Below are 10,795 nucleotides of genomic sequence, written 5' to 3' on the forward strand. Positions count from 1 at the left end.
CCTTCTCAGTGGTAGTATAATTTCTCTGAGCATCATTCAAAGTTCGACTGGCATAATAAATAACCGACGGCTTGTTATCAATTCGTTGACCTAGAACAGCACCAAGAGCGTAGTCACTAGCGTCGATCATGATCTCAAACGGCAAGTCCCACCGAGGAGGTTGCATGATAGGCGCAATAGTCAAATGTCGCTTTAGCATTTCAAAGGCCTGTTGACAATCATCAGTCCACACAAATTCAGTTTCATTTTGCAACAAGGTACATAATGGTTTAGCAATACTACTGAAACCCTCAATAAAACGTCTATAGAACCCGGCATGACCAAGGAAGGAGCAAATATCCCGGACTGTCTTAGGGATAGGTAACTGAGAAATCAGCTCTACCTTGGCCCTGTCAACTTCTATACCACGCTCAGAAACCAAATGTCCAAGTACTAAACCACTACGTACCATAAATTGACATTTTTCCCAGTTTAGAAGTAAATTCTTTTCCTCACATCTTTTCAAAATCGCAATTAAATGTGTAAAACAATGATCAAAAGACTTACCGAACACAGAAAAGTCATCCATAAATATTTCGCACATATCATCTAACATATCAGAGAAAATACTCATCATACAGCGTTGGAAAGTAGCAGGGGCATTACATAGACCGAATGGCATTCTGCGGAAAGCAAAGGTACCAAAGGGACAAGTGAAGGTAGTCTTCTCTTGGTCCTCAGGTGCTACGGCAATTTGATAGTAACTAGAAAATCCATCCAAGAAACAATAAAAAGAATTACCAGCTACTTTCTCTAATATCTGATCTACGAAAGGTAACGGGAAATGACCTTTTCGGCTAGCCGAATTCAATTTACGATAATCAATGCACATTCTCCAACTCGTTACTTTCCTAGATAGGATCAATTCTCCATTAGCATTTTCAATGACAGTCAAACCAGATTTTTTTGGAACTACCTGTGTTGGGCTTACCCATTTGCTGTCGGAAATTGGATAGATGATGTCTGCAGCTAATAATTTCAGCACTTCATTTTTTACCACCTCTTTCATGGCTGGATTCAGCCTCCTTTGTGCATCTCAAACTGGTTTAGCGTCTCCTTCGAGGAAGATGTTATGAGTGCAAATGGAAGGGTCGATACCCTTGATGTCAGCGATAGTCCATCCAATCGCTCCTCAATGTTCTCGAAGTACCTGCAATAATTTAGTTTCCTGTTCATGAGTAAGGTGTAAAGAAATTACCACAGCGAATATGCAGTCTACTGGACCCAAGAAGGCATATTTCAACTCGGCAGGCAATGGTTTCAACTCAAGGGTTGGAATTTCTTCTGCGGATGACTTCAGAATTTCTGGTAGGTCAATGGCCTCAAATGTAGGCTTACGCCAACTACTTGTATAACTCGCATCAAACATATGAGGACCACTATCTGGGATCTGCTCCTCTGATTCTAGCAATAATTCATCAATCCCTTCAAACTGCGCAAAAGAGTCATTTTCAAGTGCGGCATCGACATCGAGTACCGACAGTAGCTCTGAAGTGTCTAAGTCATCTATCACATCAACTGCATGAGTGTCTGCGTCATCACACCCACTTGACATCCTATGAGCATTAAAAACATTCATTTCCAATGTCATGTTCCCAAATGTGAGCTTCAGGACTCCGCTCCGACAGTTAATCAGGGCATTTGAAGTAGCAAGGAATGGTTGCCCCAAAATGACAGGAGCCTGATAAATGGTGGAAACAGGCTGCTGCATATCCAAAACAATGAAATCCACGGGATAGTAAAATTTGTCAACCTGAACCAAAACATCCTCAACAATACCTCGTGGAGCCTTTACAGATCTGTCTGCCAATTGTAGCATCATAGTAGTTCTCTTCAATTCACCTAAACCCAGCTGGTCATATAATGAAGACGGAAGCAGATTCACACTACTCCCTAGGTCAAGTAGAGCTCTCCTGATACTAGATTCACCAATCATAATAGGTATCGTGGGGGAGCCAGGATCTCTAAGTTTCTGTGGAGTCTGACTAAGAATCAATGCACTGACCTGCTCAGTTAAGAAAGCCTTTTTCTTCACGTTTAGTTTCCTTTTTATGGTGCATAAATCTTTCAGAAATTTTGCATATGCAGGGATCTGCCGTATGGCATCTAAGAGTGGAATATTGATTTTTACCTGCTTGAATATCTCTTGAATCTCCGTATGATACTTGTTCTTTTGTCCAGATGTCAAACGCTGAGGGTATGGGACCACCGACTGGTATTCCTTAACTGGCTCATCCTTTTTATTATCTGACTTTGTTAAACTTGAGCTGGGCTCGTCTAATTTTTCTTTTCCTTTATCTGTCTCATTCGTCACCTCAGGTGTCGGCGTGGTTGTTTGTTGGTCAATGGCCATTTCAGGACGGGGAACTTCCTTTCCACTTCGCAAAGTAATAACTGCTTTTGCTGACTCAAACGTATCCCCTGAAACAGTGTGCACTGACTGTTGTGGCTGTCTATATACCTGGGGATTAGGCTGAGGTTGTGCAGGGAATTTTCCTTTTTCCAAGGTATTAAGCTGTGTACTCATCTTGCTTACGACATCTTTCAGTTCTCCATTGGTCGTAACTCGCATTTGCATGAATTGCTGGAGCATGGTTGCCACCTGCGCTACACTATCATCTGAAGTTTTCTTTACTGGAATGAGGACTAACGGTGGTTGGAATCCTGGTGGTGTGTAGCTCTGAGAAAACTGTTGCGGTTGATACTACGGTTGAGGAGCTACGACTGGATTGTATGTCGATTACGGAGGCGGTGGATATGATTGAGGTGCCTTCTAATACCGTGAAGATGATGGACCAGGCTGATCATTTCTCCATTGGACGTTTGGATGATTCCGCCACCCCGGATTGTAAGTATTTGAGAGCGGCTGATTCTGCGTCTTATTAACCCAATTTGCCGATGACACCTGATCAGATCTGCTTTCTTGTAACACAGGTAAGAATTGACAATCCTAAGGTCTGTGGTCTGAAGTCTCACAAATCGTGCAAATCTCAGCTTTCGACTTTTCGGATTCCATGACTTCCAATTTTTTAGATAACGCAGCTACAAGGGCCTGTAAGCTAGTGTCCTCTTTGACCTCATATCTGCCCCTGCCACTGATTGCTCGGATAGGTTGGACAGCTATCGGCACCCGTTCTGGTCGTGCGTTCCACTACTGGGCACTCTCAGCGAGATAGTCTAAAAATGATAAGCCCTCGTCTGGTTCCTTACGGAAGAACATTCCATTGCACATAGACTGGACAAATTGTTTGCACACAGGGGTTAAAGCAGTAAAAAAATAATTCACTAACCTCCACCATTCGAAACCATGGTACGGGCATATGTTCATCAAGTCCTTGAATCTCTCCCAACATGCTTGGGATGTCTCGCCATCTTTTTGCATGAACTGACTGATCTGCTCCTGTAGGTACTGAGTTCTCTGAAGAGGAAAAAATTTATGTAAGAACTCACACTGCATTTCAGCCCAACTAGTAATAGAGTTAGGGCAAAGAATTAAACCATATTTTTGCCCTGCCTTTCAGAGAAAAGGGGAACAAACGCAGTTTAATGTATTCATCAGTCCCAGCCCTATTAATGAAAGTGGTGCAAACCATCTCAAAGTCTGTCAAGTGTTGGTACGGACTCTTAGAGTCCATCCCGTGAAATTAGGGAATCACAGATAACATGCCATGCTTAAGAGTGAAATTCGGGGCATCCTGGGGCAACACAATGCATGAAGGTGTAGATGTGCGTGCAGGCTGTAGAAAATCTTCAAGTGTACGTAGTGCATGTGCAGCCATAGCTTCTTCAAAATAATTGCCAAACAGATTATTCAGTTCAAATTCAGGATCACTCGTAGGACTAACAGGTGAATAGTCAAACTCAGTGCTATGTGTATCCCTACTAGTGCTAGGTGAAAGTCTACACAATCGATTCGAATTATCTCGAACCCAGGGCATCAAACATCACAATCGCCAATAGAAATCCACTAACACGGCAACAGACAAAATTTGTTTTTTTCAATTTTTCAATTTTCAATTTTTTTCATTTTTTTTATTTAATAAAAGAAAAGCAAAAAAATAATTGGGAAAATGCAAAATTCGAAATTAAAACTGGCAAATTCCCTGCAACGGCGCCAAAACTTGACTCACCCGAAAAATAAGCAGCTCGAAAGCTTTCCCAAGTATAGGAGTTACGTCGTGTAATATTAAGCCCAAGGGCTAGATCGTCTCCTCAGGGAATGCGTTTAATCTCAGATTTTACGTCTTTCCAATCAAAATTAAAAATGTACTGAACTCAGTTCAGATTCAGGATATCAAGATTGTTCAATTTCACTTTTGACAAATTAAATAACACACAATTTAAACCCTAAAACTAACATTCACTAAATTAAAAAGCAAGAATGGAAACCCTATCCTACTTAAGGAAACATTAAGCACGTGTCAATTAAAGAAGGAAACTTTGAATATAAATTTAAAACACGCAAAGGAAATTTAACTAGATATGAATACACACGAAAAAAAACGAACCTTTAACAAGAAGAACCTCGAATTAAAACTAAATTATTAATGAATTAAACGAAAACAAGACACAAAAAAGACACACACTTTAATAAAAACCGACCCTAAACTAAATCAAGTTTCGAAAAATAAAAATTAAATCTTGAAAAGATGACTATTCTAATTTCGTTAAAAACAAAACACTTCTCTTTTTTTTCTTTTCGTATTTTATTTTTTATTTTTATTTTTTTTATTTTTTTAGAAACAAAATCAAAATTTAAAGTAAGCAAAGATAAATAAAACAGGACTAATTTAAATGCTTTAGTTCTAATACTAACTTTAATTAAGAACAATAAGAGTAAGCAAAAAAAATTACACTTCAATAAAAAAAAAAAGAATTAAGTCCCTTAACACAAACTCAAATCCCAAAATTGAAATAAACTTAAACAAATAAAAAAAAACATCATTCATTGCAACTAAAAAAATAATAGAATAGAAGAGAAAAGAAAAGGAGAGAGAGAGAAAAACAGAGGGTAGTTGCTGGAGAATGGCCGAGTTGCAGCAGAGGAACCCAAGAGGAGCTGTGTTGGAGCTGTGCAGCTACTGTGGAGGAACAGGGGCTGCTGTTTATGGTGGAGATCTGCTAGTGTTGTTGGAGTGGCCGTGGAGGAGAAGCTCTGCTGGTGTTGCTGCTGGCGGGAGGCTACCGAGAAGGCTCTTCAGGTCTGCTATGGTGGTGGGTCTCGGTGGTGAGGAGATTGAAGCAGTTGCGGTAGTGACAGGGCAACAGCTTGAAGCAGCAATAGCATAGCAAGCAGCAAGCAGCAAGCAGCAGCAGCTTGTACAGGCAGCAATAGCAAAGATAGAACCAAGAGAGCAAAATCGAGAGGGATATATAGAGAGTTAAGGAAAACGAGAGGGGCAGAGAGCTAAGGGAGAGACAGAGAAAGAAGGTGGGGGAGATGAGAAGGAGATAAGGGGAGAGGGAACTGAGAGGGGGAGTTGAAGGAGAGACGGCAAGGAGCAAAGAATTAAAAAAAACAAAGAAAAACAAACTAAAATAAGAAGAAGAAGGAGAAGAAGAAGAACAAAGGAGCCGTCCAGCCTAGTTGGAAGCAGCGCTGGGGGGTTTAAAAAGAAAATAAAAAGAAGCCCTACCCAGATTTGCCAACCCGACCCGGCTATGCATGGCCGGGTCACATCAACTATCCATTTTTTTTGAATTTTTTTTCATTTTATTTGTTCTCTATTCGTCATAAATTATGGTCTTCTGGAGCTCGTATCTCACAAAACTAAAAACACAAAAGTTGTAGATGATCCTTTCCTCTTTCTCTAAAAATTTGAATCGTCTCAATCGGAGCTTGGAGAAAAAAGTTATGCACAAAATACGAAAAGGTGTCGGTTTTGATTCCTGGGAATTTTCCTGCGACAAAAAATTACCAAAACTTTATAAATAGTGCAATAAAGTTTAAGATTGATAATTTTGCTACTTTATTAAAATATTGAACAATTTTGGACATTTAATTAAAAATATAAACTGTAAAGTTCGGGTTACGCCCAATTACGCAATTTCGGCACGTAATCACAAGGTTAGTGCATGGCCTAGTGTGTGTGGCTAGTACTTGACATGACACGGTATGACATGGTTAGTGCATGACATGATACGACATGACATGGTTAGTGCATGACATGACAGGCCATGACATGGTTAGTGCAGGACATGACACGACATGACATGGTTAGTGCAGGACATGAAACGACATGACATGGTTAGTGCACGACATGACACGACATGACATGGTTAGTGCACGACATGACACGACATGCCATGGTTAGTGCCTGACATGGCCTAGTGTGTGTGGCTAGTACTTGACATGACATGGCATGACATGGTTAGTGCTTGACATGACACGCCATGACATGGTTAATGCGTGACATGGCACGACATGACATGGTTAGTGCACAACATGACATGGTTAGTGCATGACATGACACGCCATGACATGGTTAGTGCCTGACATGTCACGACATGACATGGTTAGTGCCTGACATGACATGACATGACATGATTAGTGCATGACATGACACGACATGACATGGTTAGTACTTGACATGACAGGCCATGACATGGTTAATGCGTGACATGGCACGACATGGCATGATTAGTGCATGACACGACATGACATGGTTAGTGCATGGCCTAGTGTGTGTAGCATGTACTTGACATGACACGGCATGACATGGTTAGTGCTTGACATGACACGCTATGACATGGTTAATGCGTGACATGGCACGACATGACATGGTTAGTGCATGACATGACACTACATGACATGACATGGTTAGTGCATGACATGACATTCCATGACATGGTTAGTGCATGACATGGTTAGTGTGTGACATGACAATACATGACATGACATGGTCAGTGCACGACATGACATGGTTAGTGCAGGACATCACGTGACATGACATGGTTAGTGCACGACATGACACGACATGACATGGTTAGTGCATGACATGGCACGACACGACATGACGTGGTTAGTGCATGACATGACACGCCATGACATGGTTTGTGCATGACATGACACGACATGACATGGTTAGTGCGTGACATGACACGAAATGACATGGTTAGCGTGACATGACACGACATGACATGGTTAGTCCATGATATGACACGACATGACATGGTTAGTGCATGAAATGACATGACACGACATATCATGGTTAGTGCATGACACGACATGACATGGTTAGTGCATGACATGACACTGCATGACATGGTTAGTGCATGACCTAATGTGTGTGGCTAGTACATGACGTGACATAGAATGGCATGGTTAGTGCATGGCCTAGTGTGCTAGTACATTACATGACACGACATGACATGACACGACACGCCATGACATGGTTAGTGCATGCCATGACTCGTCCCGTTCCGGTGCGTGTCGGCATAATCGGTGGGCGGGGCCATTGGGTAGCATCATGGGGATAGGCAAGCTTCTTGGAAGGAAGCCATGATGCACCCTCCTTGAAGGCCAGACCACAAAAAAATCGAACCAACCCGCACGCCGTGCACCGCTGCCTTCCATGGCATTTTTCTACCCTTCCCAGCGTGTAGAATACAAAATCCAAGTACCCAAGGCCTCTAAATGGAACGCTCTACCTCCCCAAAAATTTTCATAATTTTCCAAATTTTTTGCTATTTTCCGTGAATTTTCTATATTTTTAATTCAAAAATTAATAATAACTTCACCGGAGCCCGAAAAATTCAGAAATTTTTTTGTGGAGGTAGCCTTTGCTATTCCCTTCCCATAGTAGGAAACATCTCCCAAAAATTATGCTCTCCCTTCATAAAACCGAACCAAACCGCGTGACATGCTCACAAACTTCCTCAGAATTTTTCTTTACCTATTGGGTTGCAAAACCAAAAAAAAAAAAGTTACCCATGGCCTTAAAATCTTATCCTATACCTCTCCAAAAATTTTCATAATTTTATAAATTTATTTACTATTTTTCTTGAATTTTACCTATTTTTAATTCAAAAATTAATAATAATTACACCAGAACCCGAAAAATTCCAAAAAAATTTTTGGAGGTAGCCTTTCTTATGTCCTTCCGATATGAAAAACATATCTTCAAAATATTGAAAATTTCTTAAAAAAACCCCAGTATAACTCCTCGGACAAGTTGATGTTTCCTTGTGCCAGACCCAAAATGGCATATAAAGCTCTTTAGGGGGGGGGGGGGGCCGAGGTGCTCAAGCACCTGTCAATGGTGGGCTGTCAGCATGGCCCTTCGTTGACATGCTCTGGGCATCGTTGACACACATGTTGTCATTATTGGGTCATGCGGTTAACCAAATGCTTATCTTTGACAACCATTCGTAGCCATGCGCGGATGTGTAGCGGGAATTAATGACATTTTGATTTGTCATCGTTGGGCCATGCGGTTAACCAAATGCTTATCGTTGACAACCATCCGTGGCCACGCGCAGATGTGTAGGGGGAATTGTTGACATTCGAATTTTTCATCGTTGGGTCATGCGATTAACTAAATGCTTATCGTTGACAACCATCCGTGGCCATGCGCGGATGTGTAGTGGGAATTGTTGACATTCGGATTTGTCATCGTTGGGTGATGCGGTTAACCAAATGCTTATCTTTGACAACCATCCGTGGCCATGCGCCGATGTGTAGTGGGAATTGTTGACATTCGGATTTGTCATCGTTGGGCCATGCGGTTAACCAAATGCTTATCGTTAACAACCATTCGTGGCCATGCGCGGATGTGTAGTGAAAATTGCTAACATTCGGATTTGTCATCGTTGGGCCATGCGGTTAACCAAATGCTTATCGTTGACAACCATCCATAGCCATGTGCAGATGTGTAGTTGGAATTTTTGACATTTGGATTTGTCATCGTTGGGTTATGGGGTTAACCAAATGCTTATCGTTGACAACCATCCGTGGCCATGCGCGAATGTGTAGTGGGAATTGTTGACATTCAGATTTGTCATCGTTGGGCCATGCAGTTAATTAAATGTTTGTCGTTGACAACCATTCGTGGTCATGCACGGATGTGTAGTGAAAATTGTTGACATTCGGATTTGTCATCGTTGGGCCATGCGGTTAACCAAATGCTTATCGTTGACAACCATCCGTGCCCATGCACGGATGTGTAGTGGAAATTGTTGACATTCGAGCTTTTGTCATCGTTGGGCTATGCGGTTAACCAAATGCTTATCGTTGACAGAACCATTCGCGGCCATGCGCGGATGTGTAGTTGGCATTGTTGACATTCGGATTCCTCATCGTTGGGCCATGTGGTTAACCAAATCCTTATCGTTGACACAACTATTCGTGGCCATGCGCGAATGTGTAGTGTTTTATACAATTAAGTTATTTTATTGGTTTTATGATAGCCATTGATGCCTATGTTGTTGACATTGGATGTTGATTGCTTTCATTTAAAGCTAATATAATATCTTATTCGTGTTTACATGCATTCCTTATACGCTTTCATTCTTAAAGCATGTTCTCTGAGGAATTGTTGGTTATGTTGCTGTCGCGCCTAGCGGTGCTTCTACAATCCTACTTAATGTGTGTATATTTGCGCAAGGCTTTTGCCTAGTGAATTACATTGCGTTTTTGTGGGTTTGTGGTCAAATGTACGCGATGGTGTGTGAGTGGCCATTGGTTTGTGTGGGTTTGCTGGCTCTTTGCTTATGTTGAGAACTATGCTCATGCATTCCTTTTCATTGTTGCTTCAAGTGAATTGCTTCCTTGGGCAAAATATTAATTTCTGTGTTGCCTACCTAAGTTGAAGGAATTATCAATTGATGTCTCTATTTTTGCCATACGCCTCTTTTCGGGGTGTATGGTGAACCTAGAAGCAACCCCTACGATCCATGCATATGCTTCGCTTGTGTGTCTTATGCTCATGGTTTGTTCGGGTTCAATTACTCGTGCTCTTGGATACAGAACCTTGTGCGGGGATGGGGTTTACACTCCAATGTTTCCTTAACCAAGTGTTTATCACTTGATGCAATACACGACGACGACACTTACTTTGATTGACTTTTAGGCTCATACGGTGTCGGTGTCGATAAGGAATGCTACCTGGTTGATCCTGCCAGTAGTCATATGCTTGTCTCAAATATTAAGCCATGTGTTAGGGTGTGACAATGTAATGGGGAAAAGGAGGAGTAAGATACTGCTATAATTGTATTCTTCAGGGATTTGGAATGAATATATGATTATCTATGTGATCGTTTGTATGATTATTCTCTTGTTGTTGAATAATATAAGTAGCCCCTTTGATTGTGGTGTTTTGTTGCCTTGGATTGTGATGTCTATGATGGTTATAGTCTTATTCGGTATATAAGAATATATTGCTCGTGCGATATCCTATTGTTCCTTGGTTTTCTTAAGTATTGAGACTCACCAAGTGCTCATGATTGCAGGCTTGAACGTGTGAGACTTGGCTGACTTGTCGAGGGAGAGCTCTCAACGAGTGCCACACGGCCCTTACTTGAGTCCCATTTGGGGGTCCGTGACAGTTGGTATCAGAGCACAGTGTGTGCGAGCACCATGCGTGGGAATATGAGAAATAAGTCAGGAAGAGTAAAGCGCATTGAGGCGCTTGAGACAAAACTTGTAACCCTGGAGACAACGTGCGGTGACCTCCAAGGGTTGGTGGCAACATTGATAAAAGAGAAAGGCGTTCCAACAGAGCTTGAGGTCACCAAAGAAAACCCTAGAGAAAATGTC

The sequence above is a fragment of the Malania oleifera genome, chromosome 1 (genome assembly GCF_029873635.1).
Source record: "Malania oleifera isolate guangnan ecotype guangnan chromosome 1, ASM2987363v1, whole genome shotgun sequence".
NCBI lineage: Eukaryota > Viridiplantae > Streptophyta > Magnoliopsida > Santalales > Ximeniaceae > Malania > Malania oleifera.